Genomic DNA, 15370 nt, shown 5'->3' with positions numbered 1-15370 from the left:
AAATAGAGTGACATCTGTATGTCAAGAAAACTAAAATTGAATCTATATGAGTCAATTTTCATGCATTTTAGTAGGTGGTTTGGTTTTAGGCGGAATATGATGCACTAACTATCATGTGAATGAAAAGCAATAAGAACGGTAAAACGTAAAACAAAAATAAAGTCCTAGTGTGGCCTATCTACCAAAATGAACATAAAATACAATTTTGGAATCCATCCTTGGACCCGAGAAGCTTGTCTTGATGTTCCATCTTGGTCCATGTAGCGGGAGTGAGCTCCAATCTCCATCTTTAGTCTTCTTTAAAATTATAATTAAAATTACAAAATAAACCTATTTACATTCTAATTTCAAAACATAATACTTAAAGAAAATAAAAGGAGATTCGAGATCTCAAAATTACATTAAAAATTATGTTTCCATCATTACGAAAACATAATTTAACTAAGGCCACACTAGGTATTACAAATTACAACCGATTGCAAAAATACGTAAATAAATCCATTCAACGATTCATTCAACTAAAATAAAAATGCATCAACTAAAATTAAACATTCAAGACATAATTCCTTAATTATGTAGATTAATTTATCCAAACCACCTATTTAAATGATCAAATTATGTGATAATTCCTCAATTACTCACAATAAATTCAATCTTAATACATATTAAACTTGTAATATGAATTAATCCAACATTATTTTAAACCTCTTTAAAATAATTGGGTATCTTTAATTTGTGAACCTTTTCACAACAAACAATTATACAAAATATAGAAATGATGTATAATAGTAAATTGGTCAAAACAAAACAAAAATTTTTTTTATTTCGGCATAAAGCAAAAAAACGGAAAAACCAGGTTTTTTTTTTTTTTTTACAGCATTCTAAAAACAAAAAAAAACAAAAAACCCTTTTTTTTCTCTCGGTTAATCTCCAAAACCAAAAAAAAAGAAAGAATTTTTTTTTTGCTCACGGCAAACAGCCGTTTATACCTTCGTATCTCAAAAAAAAAATTTAATGTGGAAAATTAGTTTAATGTTGCTAATATAACAAGATCGACATAAACATCATCTTTTAATTTAAACATAGATTCAAACTTCATGATTCAATTTAACCTCTTAAAATGAATATCCAAATTATGACAAAATCGATTATCCGTATATATGATTCATCACAATTGATTTGAACAAGATTAGATTAACTTTATGCCAAAACTATATAGCAAAAACAAATTATCAACAATGAAACAATTTCCATTTACATTTTAATTCAATCCTCATTAAATCAAAACATCTACAAATTCATCATATTATCATCTTAACTTATTAAAACAACAATATGAATAAATCAAATAATGGAAACAAAAACATCAAAAAAAAAAAACAAAAACCTTTCGGCTAAAAAAAATTTTTAATCGGCAAAATTTTTTTTCACTCGGCCGAATCATTTTTTTTTCTTTCAAATTTGTTTAAAGCATTTATGAAAATCATACAAAAATAATTTCGTGGCCTTGGCTCTGATACCACTTGTAGGAAATATCGGTATACTTCCCTTTAAATTATAAGGATTATAACGAAATTATGATTATAAAACTAGTCATAAATGAAATTGCATAAACAAAATAGTAGAGGATGAAGATTCAACCTTTGGTCCTTGCAAATTCGGCCTAAGAACAATATCAAAATGATATTCGCCTAATCGTTGCACCCAAGATGCTCCGAGAAATGCCCCTCAAATTGCTAGAATGAGATCCCCAAATTCACTAATTAATTTAGGGTTTTTTTGTGGTTTTTTGATGAGAGAATGTTAGGTCAAAATTTAGGTTAAGAAAATGGTCTCCTTTCACCCTTTAAAACCGTGTAGGTTAGAGTAAAATGGGGGAGATATTTTCTTCCCTTTTTTTTGTCTAACAACCGAAAAAATAAGAAAATTATCTTCTTATTTTCGGTTTTTCCACCTACCAAAAATAAAGAGATTAAATCTTCTTATTTTGGTAGTTTTACAAAATGTATATAAAGTGTAATATTTATAAATTGTCATTTATTTTATTCCGTATTAATAAGTCTACACACAACGACTTATGCGATCGATTTATTAATCTTTGCTCTGTAATAATTTATTATGACAATATCGTATAATATATACTTTAACTATAAATATCGCATATTTATAATTAGCTAATTAAATATAACCGATTACGTTTAATTATTTAATTAACATCTTAATTCGTTCAAGCTAACATTATATACATTAATTAAATATAACATATTATATTCAATTTACGAATTGACAGTTAATTCGTCTCAGCTAATATTATTTAATTGTATTTAATAATCGTCTCATCAACACATTGACTAACTGTTTAGTCAAATATATAGACTAACCATTTAGTCATATTAGGCATCAATGTGATTACATTTCTATAATCACATCTCTCAAACACATCCTTTAGGTGTGACTATTAGGGACCAGATGATCACCGCCATCAGTATGATAATAACGTCAAACTTTCCAGCAAGCCAACCGTTGTTAGGTAGTCGTTAATCAACTGATAAAATACTAAGTATACCCTTGTGAACCTATAAGAGATTTATAAATGTTATCACACTAATTGTGGAGGACACAAGCTCCAACATAAGCGTGCTTGGGCGAGAGTAGTACTACGATGGGTGACCTCCTGTGGACAATGGGGGCCCACGGGGGCGCTTGGGAGAGAGAACAAGCGTTTGCATTTTGTGGAGTCGCCACCAATTTTTATGGGAAATTGGAACCGTTCGAATACCTCGTGCCATGTCAAGACACAAAGTAGAGACATGAACACTAAGCAATCGTTACCCTTAGCATTCTATGTCTAGAATGACTCTCGTGGATGCCAATGAACACGGATGTTCACAGAGATCTGGAGTAAGGGGTGAGGGTACGTATTAGGAAGCTCTTTTGATCGAACACCTAATCCCGCCCGCCTCGATAGCGGCCTCTACTAATGATTAGGGACATCATCTATACTCGATATATCGTCGATTATATGCATGCAATGCAACATCCATTAGATTAATCCTAACATGTGAGAATTACACTAAGTCGGTAGACAATTAATTTAGCATACAATTGGGTCGAAGTAGGAGTTAATGCTCAATTACATGTGAAAACACGTAAAAAAATCATACAAATGCGATAAATATTACAATGATAGAAAATTACAATAAAAAATACAATAATTACATCGGGTTTCATTGATTTATGTCGAAAATACCTTTAAAACGGATAATTTGAGAAAAAGAATAAGAGAAAGAATTAACGGACGAATTAACGGGTGATAATACGAGTAATAGTCAATTATACGTAGACTAATTAAACTAGGTCAAGAAACAACGGAATTAGAGACGAACTCAACCTGGAGAACGCCGCGGCAGATGCGCCCTTTGGAAGAGGCGCAGCAGATGCTGCGTCTGTTCCAAGGGTGAGTTCTGGCTGGGAAGCCGGAACTGCAAATCGTTAATGTTAATTGGTGATTTTAACGGTTGATTAATATATTTGACTCGGATGAAAGTGATTAATAGGTTGTTTACATGTGATTAATGGTCATAAAAGCAATAAAACATGGATGAGACGGAATTGAGATGAATTAATTACATGAATAAATGATTGATTAGTGACATAGGTGAACAAAATAGGTTAAACAAGACGAATTAATGACAAATATGATAAAAGACAGATGAAAATATATCAAAGATCGAATTCCAGAAACCCGATATGAACAAATCGAATTCCTACAATCCGGATTGAATTTAATGACGAAAACCCGCAAATATGAGATTATAAGGGATTTAAGTCGGATTTAATGACGAATCATACGTGTGAATGAATGATAAATAATATACATGAAATTATCAGACTATTGTATCGAAGAATTAAAGAAAACAAACGAAAACAAACAAAGATTGACGAATTACGGAGGACGAAGGAAGAAGAAAGGAAGCAGGAACTGCGGCAGCCTCACGAAGAGGCGCATCAGGAACTGCGCTCCTTCGAAGAGGCGCAGCAGTTGCTGCGTCCTTTCTCGACGGTTTGTCTTCTGGAAATCCGTAAAAAGGGTTTTAAAGCACGGTTTTAGAAATCGGTTTTAAGAGATGTTTTCGACATAAACCTTACATTAATGTTGATACAAAAGGTAAATAACAATAAATAAAGAAGGATTTACACCCTCAGACTTACATGTTTGACGAAACGAGAAGAACTAAGTTATCGATTAGCGATGCTCGACTCGAATGTAGACGAAAGTGCCTTCGTAAGAGGAAAACGATTAGATTAATTAAGTTGATTGATGTGGAGTTGGTCAAATTGGTCGGCCATGCAAAACGAGGCTGGTACTCAGAAGGATCCGAGCTTACGTGGTCGAATGTTCAAGCACGTAGACGCCAAAAAGTAAGAACAAAAGGTCTAGAATGCAAAGGGAGAAGAGAAGGGCAGACACTCGCGTGAGAAATATGAGGAGCGAAGGCTCCTATTTATACTAATCACGTGAAGGAATTAGGGTTTTCGAAGAGACTTTGGAAGTGAATCTCGGAAAGATATGAAAAAGATACGAAAAATACGAGAAAGGACACGGGAAGAGGCGCGGCCCGATCATGCGTCTCTTGGAAGAGGCGCAAAGACACTGCGCTGTTCCCAAGTGGTTTCCTCCTGCGGAAGAAAGATTTCCGTGTTTAAGTTATGGAAGGACGGAATAATTTGGTTTTCCTTAATATTTTGTATGGATATTACGGGAAATTGTTTACCAAAGAATAAAGATTGTGAAATATTTATAAAATATGGAATAGAAATATCCTGAACATTCCAGAACATTCTGACTCGGGATTTTACGGTTATCAGAAAATGGAGACGGTTTTAGGCCCGGACTCCAAATGTACTCTAATTACTGTCAAAACGACCGTATCGGCGCGTAGATGACAACTAAGAGGTAGACATTAGTGTTTGAGCAATCACTTGACGATAAACTTACGAACTGTCACAAATCGTTCCGCGTACCAAACATGCGGCCCAATATCATCGGGTGGTTTGCGAGAGGTGCAGAAATGAGGTATCTACTGAGCCCCCACTTTGACTTGAGGCTTGGACAAGGCGAAAGTCAAAGTATAGCCATCAGGTCAATCGAAGATTACAACCTGACGACTATGGCGACGCGAGGCGGCTCAAGGGGTCTGAACCAAGGACCTGTCGTCGGGAACATTTTAGAGTCTGTCGACTATCGAGGAGGGTCGTTTAAAGTCCATTAGACTATGTAAGGAGGCTCGTCAACCATAAGAAGAGACCATACCTGAGACTTCTGGACGAAATGGGACTGAAGGCGCTTCAGTAAAACTCTTGGGCCTGAAGATGAATTAGTGTCTGAAGGATTATAAGGAAATAATGAAAGACAGCAGGACACAGTCTGGAACCGCTGGGAGAAATCTGCTTGTGTTCAGCTTCAAACAAACTTCGGAAGAATTCGGAGTCGACAATGATCTCCATGTCTCGAGAGGAAGTGACTGTCGGTCGTGAACTGTCGTTGGGGAACATAATCGGGAACTAATCTCCATGTCTCGAGAGGGAAAGTCTATCCGTGTACTCTCGCTAGGGAAATATAATGAAGGCGTGTTGAAACACCTGTGAAGGAACATCTGCTCGTTGTGACAAGCAAGGTCTTGGAAGCGATAAATAACGTATAATAGTCTGCTGTTGGCTCAGAAATGCGGGTCTGAACGAAAGATAATCGTTAAACGGACCAAAAGGATAAAATAGCATTGGGGAAGAGGCGCACCAAAGATGGGCCCACAAATAACGAACTCATAACGAATTTTTGAAAACTCGTATGGAGGGAACACCAGGAAGAGGCGCAGCAAGAGGTGAGTCTCTTGGAATAGGCAGCGGCCTTTCTTTCGCGTCTGTTCCCAAGGGTATATTTTCTGCGTAAAAACGCGATAAACAGAGGGTTTACAATCATTTGTTCGAAACACAAATCATCCTTTTCTCTCTCAAATCTCAACCATTTCCGCCAAGATTTGATCCAAAAGCTTACATTAATCATGACTAACCGAGGTATGTGTCTCATTCTTGCATTAAACTTCTATATTTGCTCAATTTGGATCGAAAAAATTAGGGTTTTCAACCCAATTAATTCGAAAATTTGGGGCTTTTCCCCCAAATGCATTTGCCTTGTAAAATTGATATTAGAAATGGATAATTGGTAATATAAGGAACATAACCATGTTTTTGTTTCGAATTTTCGTTGAGTTTTGAGCATTTGAGTGAAATTGAGACGGTTTCACAGCTAAACCGTAAATTTCTTCGAAAATAGCCTTAGGATTGCCCATTTGCGATGAAACTTGATATTCGGAATCCTTGGATGATGGGTAAACTTCCTACCATCTTGAAATTTTGGTTTGTGATGGCTTTTTCAGGACACTTTTCTAGGGCATAATCGCCGTTATAACGAAATGCTGCCGAAATTTCGACTCGAACCCGGAACTAGGCTTCAACTTAGGCTTGACTTGACCCTAATTACCACATGAGTGATCGGGTTTATGAGAATATGGCCAAAGATGGCGAGAAAGGAGCGATTTCAGAACTTCCGAAGGCTCGAAAATCCCTTAACCAAGGCTCGTCGTCACGTGACGCGGCCTAAATTTGCTTTAATGTTGCAGGTGATGAGGCTTCTACTTCTGGGAGAGCTCCCATGGAGATAGACGCTGCTGTTATTGAGGAGGCTTTGGAGCAGGCTTTCACCGCCGCGGTGATGGCTGCTGAGGACGAGGTCCATGAGGAGGAGGCTGTTGAGGAGGAGGAGGCCCCGAGGTGGGCCAACGTTGGATGAGGAGGTCGTCAGCTGAGGGGAGCACCCGCGTAGGCTGAGACCTGGGAGAGAAGGCACCTGTTTTGGGCTGCAGAGGGTCACCTGTCCTACAGGACGGTGAAGAGTTTGGTAATTTTGAATTCATTACTCATCACTCACCTTCTTTCATTCATTTCATTTGCTCATATCTTTTCCAATTTTCACTTAAAACTAAATATAGCTTTTGTTTCAAATCACAATAGGAGGCCGGGAACATCAGGTCGTTCTCGGGTTACACGACGGCGATGGAGTGCTACGAGCGGCTGTCGGCGGAGGAGCGCGCGATGATCGAGCGTGGAGCATTTGGTGCCTTGGTGCAGGCTTGGAGGAATATCACGAAGAGGAAGCTGCGGGCTAACCTTAGCCTGGTCCGTGCTTTCTTGGACCGATTCTGGGACACGACTTCCACTTTTCACATGCCTTTTGGTGAGGTGGGAGTCACTCTGGAGGACTACGACATGATTTTTGGTCTGCCGTGTGGGACTGAGGTTGTGGAGTGGTCGGAGACTGCCATGAGGGTGGACTCGGCCGAGGCTAGGAGGTTGATCGGCTGGAACTTGTCGCCGAAGGCTGTTACAGTGCCTGGTCTGGTGCCCAGTTCCTATGTTCGAGACTAATTTGCGGGGAAGACCCCGGCATTGGTGACGATTGACGGGAGAGAGACGGCTCCTCCTCCCTGTACAGCTGAGCAGAGGGCTCGCTTGTGGCTTTGGTGGTTTCTGTCTTCGATTTACCTCGGACACAAGGGAGAGAGGCTGTCGACGAAGCTTCTTCCCTTCCTTTCTGACCCGAGCTCCCTAGGGCGTTGGGGCGGGTCCTTCTTGGTTTTGCGGTCCTCATCCGCTTCATGAGGGCCATGGTTCATCCGGAGTTGATGGAGAAGGGGACTTCTCCTGGTGCTGTCAGACCTGGACTGCTGCTGGAGGTATGAACCTTCATTTAGACTAAAATCAATTCTTTTTATCAAATTACGAAAGATCGTTATTGACTATCTTGCTTTACAGGCGTGGGTTTACTCCTACTTTCCGAGCCTCTCGCCCAAGAGGACGGAGCCGCTGGAGAGAGCCTATCCCATCGTGAGGGATTGGGTGATGTGCAGGACGAGGAACAAGCGTTCCTCTCACGGTGTTTACCGGCGGGACGTGAACGCTCTGCAGCTGGACAGCGTGAGCATCTCACTTATATTCATTTTGCTTCTTCATTGCTTTTAATCGATCATAAGAATGATTCCTTGTTTGTCTTGTCCCAGTGGGTGCCCAGGCCTTGGGTGGAGTACGCTGGAGTGCCTCCTTTTGTGGCTGAGGCCCTTCGTCCTAGGAGCTCGAGCCGGCTACTGTTGAGGACGTCGATGGGTCCTGTGTGGTACTTGGGCGAGCGCTTGGCTCGTCAGTAGTCTCGGGATGTGTTGACGGTTCCCATCGATCCTCCTAGGACGATGTTCAGGGAGCTTTCTGAGGCAGAGAGGGAGGCTGACTTGGCTGGCGTCGGTGGTGACGCCCTCCTTCTTCCTGGCGAGGACTACTCGGCGTTCCTCTACGGGAGGTTGGCGTACTGGCCGGTAGTGGTGAGCATATTTTCTCTCCTTCTTTACTTGATTTTTAGAGTACGATGAAAGATCATCGATTAACGAGAGTCATTTGACTTTGAATGAGGTCGAGGCGGCGGGCATCGAGCCCCCAGAGTACCCCGAGACCCTCGAGTACACTGACGCGACTGGGAGGACGACAATCTCCGAGCTACGTGACTTTGACGTGGCTGTGACGGATGCTTGCCTGGACGATTGGCAGCATCTGATTCGGAGGGTGAGCCTCTAACTTGCATGATATTTGTGTAAGAACACATTTGGTTGAACTTATTCGATTATTGAGAACTTCTTCTTGAAAATGCAGGTTGCGCCGTCTCGGTTTGTGGCATTGTGGAGGGTGGCCAACCGGCTGCGAGCTACTGCCGTCGAGGCACTTGTCGGCGGTCGAGGTCGTCAGGTATAAACCTTGTGTCTATTCCATTTTTGAATTTTGACTTTCCTTGTAATTGCTTGAAATGATTGACATGAGCCAATTTGTTGTTTACGGGGGACCGTGAGTGGAGCGAGAGTTGGCCCAGTCTCGGGAGGAGACGGCTCGCTTGTTGAGGGAGCTCGAGGTTCGAGACGCCGAGGTTGCTGCTCTCGCGACAAGAGTTGCGGAGCTGGAGGGCGACCGGCAGTAGTTTTGTTTAGTTTTTGTTTGTATTTTGCACATTTGTACATTTTGGACCTTCATTCAGGACATTTCGGACTTGCTTGGGGCTCGAGCCCCCAGTTTGCTGTACATTTCCCTTTTTGGTTGTATATATGACGGCCTGAGTGCCTTTCTTCTTTGGGTTGCGTTGCTTGTACTGACGCAGTTAGCTTTGAACGGAGTTTGGTAGATGACGGTTTACGTCGTCACGCTACCGAAATTTACATAGAAATCACGCAAAACATACATTTGTATATACACACGGCCTAAATTAGCGCAAAACGAACGACTCAAAAGAACGCAAAAATGCAAGAGAAAATGCAAAAATGCAAAAAATTTGCCGGAAATGACCGGACGGTAGGGAGGGTTACCCCCTAAAAAAAAAGAAAAATAGAACCCTATAAGTTAGAAATGAAATGATTAAAAAGAAATGAAATAAATATATAAATTTTGAAATGAATTAAATTGGAATTGAAAATTATTTCCTAAAATGAAAAAGTACAAGTGTGGTAAAACGACGAAAATGTTGATATCGCCTCGAGATGCGTGCCCGCGGAATTTAGGAAACACGAAATATGGTAATTTCCACGTATTTACCAAAACAATAACCCGTAGGAATAGGAAATTATTCGTCACGGAATTTAGGAAATATCCAATGCGGAAAATCACAGAAACCTTGGTGAGGAAGAGGCGCAGCATGAGCTGCGTCCCTTTGAAGAGGCGCGGCGAGTCTTTGCGCTTTGTTCAAGTGTGTCTGCTCTGGCAGATTTTTGGAAACAGAAATTAGTATAAATAGAGACGTCGATAGAGCTTTTATTCACATAATTCTTCCGTCTCTTCTTCGTCTTATTACATAAAATCCTCAATATAACCACTCATCATGAATACTTTGGAGATTCGCCTAAAAGAGTGGACAAATGAGTTTTCCAAAATGGAGAAACATGACATGGGCGCCTATAATCTTGGATCATTGTTGAGCTTGAAGCTCATCAAGGTTGTCAAACCGTTCTTGGATGCTTGTCTTGATTACTGGGACCCGAATTATCATGTTTTTGCGTTCCCTAGAGGCGACATTTCCCCTTTCTTGAAGAAATTGCTGCGATCGGTGGATGGGACCCGGAACACTTGCCCGCCATTCCTTCTACTTCGCAAGGGTATAAGAGCAAATTTGGAGACTTGCTTGGATTGACTAGACTTGAGGTGGACCGTCTAGTGACCTCGAAAGGAGTGCGAATGTTGGACTTCATTGATCGATTTATTAACAGGGCCGACCCCACCGTTTCTTATGTTGCTAGGCGAAGGGCATTTGGATTTTGCTTGTTGCATGTGTATGTCCTCCAAGGGCATGTTGATGAAGACTTGAGAGGTGATCCTCGTCTTTTGGGCCTTGTTGAGCAAATGGAGCTGCGCAGAAGCCCAACTTGTTTATGCTTAGGAGATATCCTGTTGGGCTTGGATAATAAGAAAGCCAACCGTGACCTACCGTACTTGGGAAGTCCCGTTATCTTGTAGGTAAAAGAACATTTTCTTCTTCTTTTTTTTTTCTTTTTTTTTTTTTTGATGTCTAATACCTGCTTTTGGTAGGTGTGGCTTATGGAACGGCTTCGATTGATCGAGCTCCCTGTTCACGTTCCTTCTTATCATGCTCGTTCGATTCCGATGAGGACCAGGTTATACATGGTGGACTTCACTCGGGTCTGCGATTACTGGAAGAATAAACTGAAGAGTGATGATGGCTCCTTGATTAGGTGGATTGTACCATGGTGGCACCTCAAATCTGTCACTGGAGTGTCTTCTTTTGATCCTACCCGATCTGTGCGCATTCCTGGCTTGGAATTCATGGTGTGCATCTTCCCGGAAAGGCTAATAAGACAGGTTGGACTAAAGCAGACGATCCCGAAGCTTGATACCGTCCTGCAGACTGCCGTGGCGCTTACTACTGAAAGTCGAAGGGAGTGGGCCATTAAATGGGCTCAAAGAAACATGTGGTTCTTGAACTCTTCTGCTAATTCCTTATGGGTGTCGGATTCTTATCTGCGATGGAGGAAAGCTACTACTCCGTAAGAGCGCGAGAGATTGAGGAAGCGCGAGCCTGTTGATTACAAGGTGCGCGAGGTGGAGAAAGAGAAAGAAAAGCATCTGACTGAGGGAGAGGAGGAAGTCGGGTTTCGAGTTGTTCACCCTTCAAAGAAACCGAAGACCTCTCCTGCCGTGGAGATGGTGATTGGCAAGAATGGTAAGGCTAGGCCTCGAGAAAGACCGTTGGTGATTAGGTCTGAAGTGGCGCAAGAGCGTCCGGCTCGAGGTCGTGACAAGAAATATGACAAGAATGACAAGGGCAGAGGGAAGATGGAGGAATAGCCCAAGTCTTTATTATTATTTATTATTATTATTATTGTTGTAATAAAAAGGTGGGGTTTTTAGAATCCTAGCCTATTTTATTTTTTATTATGTAGCGTATTATTATTAGAAAAAAGAATGAAATATAAATGGTTAAATGGTTACGAAACCGTTGTGATTTTCTATTTATTATTCTTGTCGAATTCCAAATGCAATGCAAATGTCCTTCTATTCACATTTTTAAAATTAATGGGTTGTATCCTGTGAAGGATTGCCTACGTATTTATTAAAAAATGAAATCAAACCCTTGCACGTAGTTCGATTAAATGTAAAAGAATAATTGTTCTAAGCAAGAACTTGTAATGAACTTAGAAAATAAGCATGAGCTTTTGCTTACTCTGGAGGTGCAGTTTAGTTTATTTGATGATATGAGGATGACAAATTTGTCAAAATGCAAGATCAGAGTGACATTAGCTTATTTCAGCTTGGCTAGAGGCCGTTTATTTAGTGCCACAAGAGCGACACGTGAGGTTACGCGAGGCGCGTTTTTGTTCCTATTCTAGGCATAGTACCGTTTTAGTTGGTCGAGGTTTGTCAGGTTGGAAAACTTATTCCCATCTAGGTCTGTGATCCTAACCGTACCCCCTGGAAGTATTGATTTGACTAGAAATGGCCCGGCCCAATTAGGTTTGAATTTTCCCCGTGGATCGACAGGTAAAAGAGCTCTAACCAACTTGAGTACTAAGTCTTCTTCTTTGATGTTCCTGGGCCTAACCCTTTTGTTGAAAGCGCGTTTGATGCGTGCTTGATATGTTTGGACATTGTGCAAGGCGCGTAGCCTACGTTCATCCAGGAGGATGAGTTCTTCATATCTATCCCTCTTCCAGTCGGCTTCTGGGATTTGACTTTCGAGTAAGATACGCAAGGATGGTATTTCTAACTCGACTGGTTGTACAGCTTCCATGCCGTAAGTCAAATAGAAAGGGGGTGGCCCCAGTGGGCGTCCTAACAGATGTGCGATATCTCCACAAAGCAAAGGGTATCTTGCTTGGCCAATCTCGATAGTTGTCAATCATTTTCTTGAGAATTGTGACAACGTTCTTGTTTGCCTCTTCTACCGCGCCATTAATCTGTGGTCTATATGGCGAAGAGTGGTGATGCCTAATTTTGTACTTGGCTAGCAATTGCCCAGTCTCAGCTTGGAAATGTGATCGATTATCACTAATGATCTCATGTGGGCAACCGTTCCGGCTGGAGTTATCTTCCCGATTATGTCGATTCCCCAGGCAGAAAAAGGCCAAGGAGATGTCATCGTGTAGAGCAATAAAGGAGGGACATGTTGTACATTCCCGAAGATTTGGCAATTGTGGCAATGTCTTACGTATTTGATGCAATCGGATTCCATTGTGGTCCAATAATACCCCAAACGTGTGATTTTCTTTGCCATCATGGGCCCACTCATGTGAGGACCGCATTCTCCATCGTGGACTTCTTCCATCACTATTCGTGCCTGTGAATGATCAAGGCAACGTAGAATTACACCAAGAGGTGTTCTTTTGTACAACTCTCCTTGCATGAGAACGTATTGGGAAGCTAGTAGGCGATAGCACGTTGTCCCCTCTTGTCCATATCCGGTGGATAGGTACCGTTGAGCTTGAAATTTAGGATTGCTTGGAACCAGGGTTCCTGTGCGATTTCCTCTTCATCGGTGATTTGATGGACATAAGCCGGCTTTGACCGTCGTTCGATACATAAAGGCATTTCCACCATGTCATCTGGCATATTAATCAAAGATGCGAGTTTTGCAAGAGCATCCGCAAATTGATTTTCTTCCCGAGGTAGGTGTAGATATGTCACGTGATCAAAGAATTGGGCAACTTGGTCTATTCTGGCTTGGTAAGGTGCTAAGCTTTCGCTTCGGATTTTCCAAGATCCCATAACTTGATTGATGATCAGGGATGAATCCCCATGTACTCGGAGGTTTTTAATGCCTAAGCTCACTGCCGCTTGTAGTCCAATGAGACAAGCTTCGTATTCTGCAGCGTTATTTGTCACCTCGAAGTCGAGTTTGACAGAGATTGGTGTATGCTCACCTTCAGGAGAAATGAGCAACACTTCTATTCCAAATCCTCTTAAGTTTGATGCTCCATCAAAGTAAAGGTCCTAGGAGTCTACATCAGTTTGGAGTATATCCTCGTCTGGAAATGACCAAGTGTCTATTGTTTGTGCATCATTGATGGGATTCTCTGCGAAGAATTCGGCAACGGCGCGCCCTTTTATAACTTTCAGGGGCACGTATTTGAGGTCGAACTCTGAGAGCATCAAAGTCCATCTGACTAGGCGTCCGTTGAGGACGGGTTTTTCGAAGAGGTATTTGACTGGATCCATTTTGGAGTATATTTTGACGGAGTAGCTAAGCATGTAATGGCGTAGCTTCTTCGTTGCCCACACAAGAGCGAGGCATGTCTTTTCGAGTTGTGAGTATTTGCACTTGTACTCCAAGAACTTCTTACTAAGGTATTAGATAGCCCTTTCTTCGCTTCCTACGGTTTGAGCTAGCATGGCACCCATGGCTGTTTCGGTTACCGTGAGATATAAACCAAGAGGTTGATCTCGTTGAGGTGGCATGAGCACTGGTGGTTTAGCCAATATCTCTTTGATTCGGTCAAATGCCTTTTGACAATCATCGTCCCACAAGGTGTGATCCGTTTTCTTGAGCTTCTTGAAGATAGGCTCACAAATCATAGTGAGCTTCGATATGAATCGACTTATATATTGCACTTTTCCCAGGAATCCTCTGACTTCTTTTTCAGTTTGAGGTTGTGGCATTTCGATCAGAGCTTTGATTTTGGAAGGGTCTATCTCTATACCTCGTTGGCTAATGACGTATCCCAGGAGTTTGCCAGATGTTACTCCGAATGTGCACTTCTGAGGATTGAGCCTCATGTTGTACTTTCGTAGCCTTGCGAAAAATTTGCGAAGGTTCGCAATATGCCCCTATCTGTCTTTGGACTTGACAATCATGTCATCTACGTATACCTCAGCTTCTTTGTGCATCATGTCATGTAAGAGTGTAGTTGCGGTGCGTTGATATGTAGCTCCGGCGTTGATTAACCCAAACGGCATTACCGTATAGCAATAGGTTCCCCATTGAGTGACAAAATCGGTCTTATGCATGTCTTCTATGGCCATCTTGATTTGGTTATAACCCGCATACCCATACATGAAGGATAGTAATGCGTGGTTTGCAGTATTGTCCACTAATATGTCGATGTGCGGTAGAGGGAGGTCATCTTTAAAACTTGCTTTGTTTAGGTCCCTAAAATCAACACAAACACGGATTCTCCCATCCTTTTTGGGCACAAATACTATGTTGGCTACCCAGTCAGAATACTCGGAAACTTTGATGAACCCGGCTTTGAATTGCTTATCAACTTCTTCCTTAATCTTGAGAGCCCATTCCGTTCTCATTCGGCGAAGTTTCTGTTTTACAGGCTTGAAACCTGGCTTAATCGGAATTCTATGCTCGGCGATATCTCTGTCGATCCCTGGCATATCTTTTTAGGACCACGCGAAAACGTCTTTGAACTCGTGTAGGAGATCTATGAAGTCGGCCCTTTCGGTAGGGCTCAAAGTAGTCCCTATCCTAAGTTCTTGGGGCTCTAGTTCGGTTCCTACATTGATGGGTTCGGTGTTCTCTATTACTGGTCCCCCTTCCCCTTTCTGTAGTATTTATTTGGCTACGTAGGGAGGTATTTCAATTGAGTCTGGGTCTTGGTCATCCTCAGTATCATCGTAAACAGAATTGCACTCAAGATAACACAAAGAGTAAGCAGAACCTGATTTATTCATATTAAAGTTTGAGAAAAGTTGAAACAAAGAAGCCATCTGATCTGTGGTCAGTGGCGGTAAAGGGACAGTGGTTGGGACATTTCCCGAACTA

The sequence above is a fragment of the Silene latifolia genome, chromosome 1 (genome assembly GCF_048544455.1).
Source record: "Silene latifolia isolate original U9 population chromosome 1, ASM4854445v1, whole genome shotgun sequence".
Taxonomy (NCBI): Eukaryota; Viridiplantae; Streptophyta; class Magnoliopsida; order Caryophyllales; family Caryophyllaceae; genus Silene; species Silene latifolia.
Note: the sequence above shows the minus strand (reverse complement) of the source record.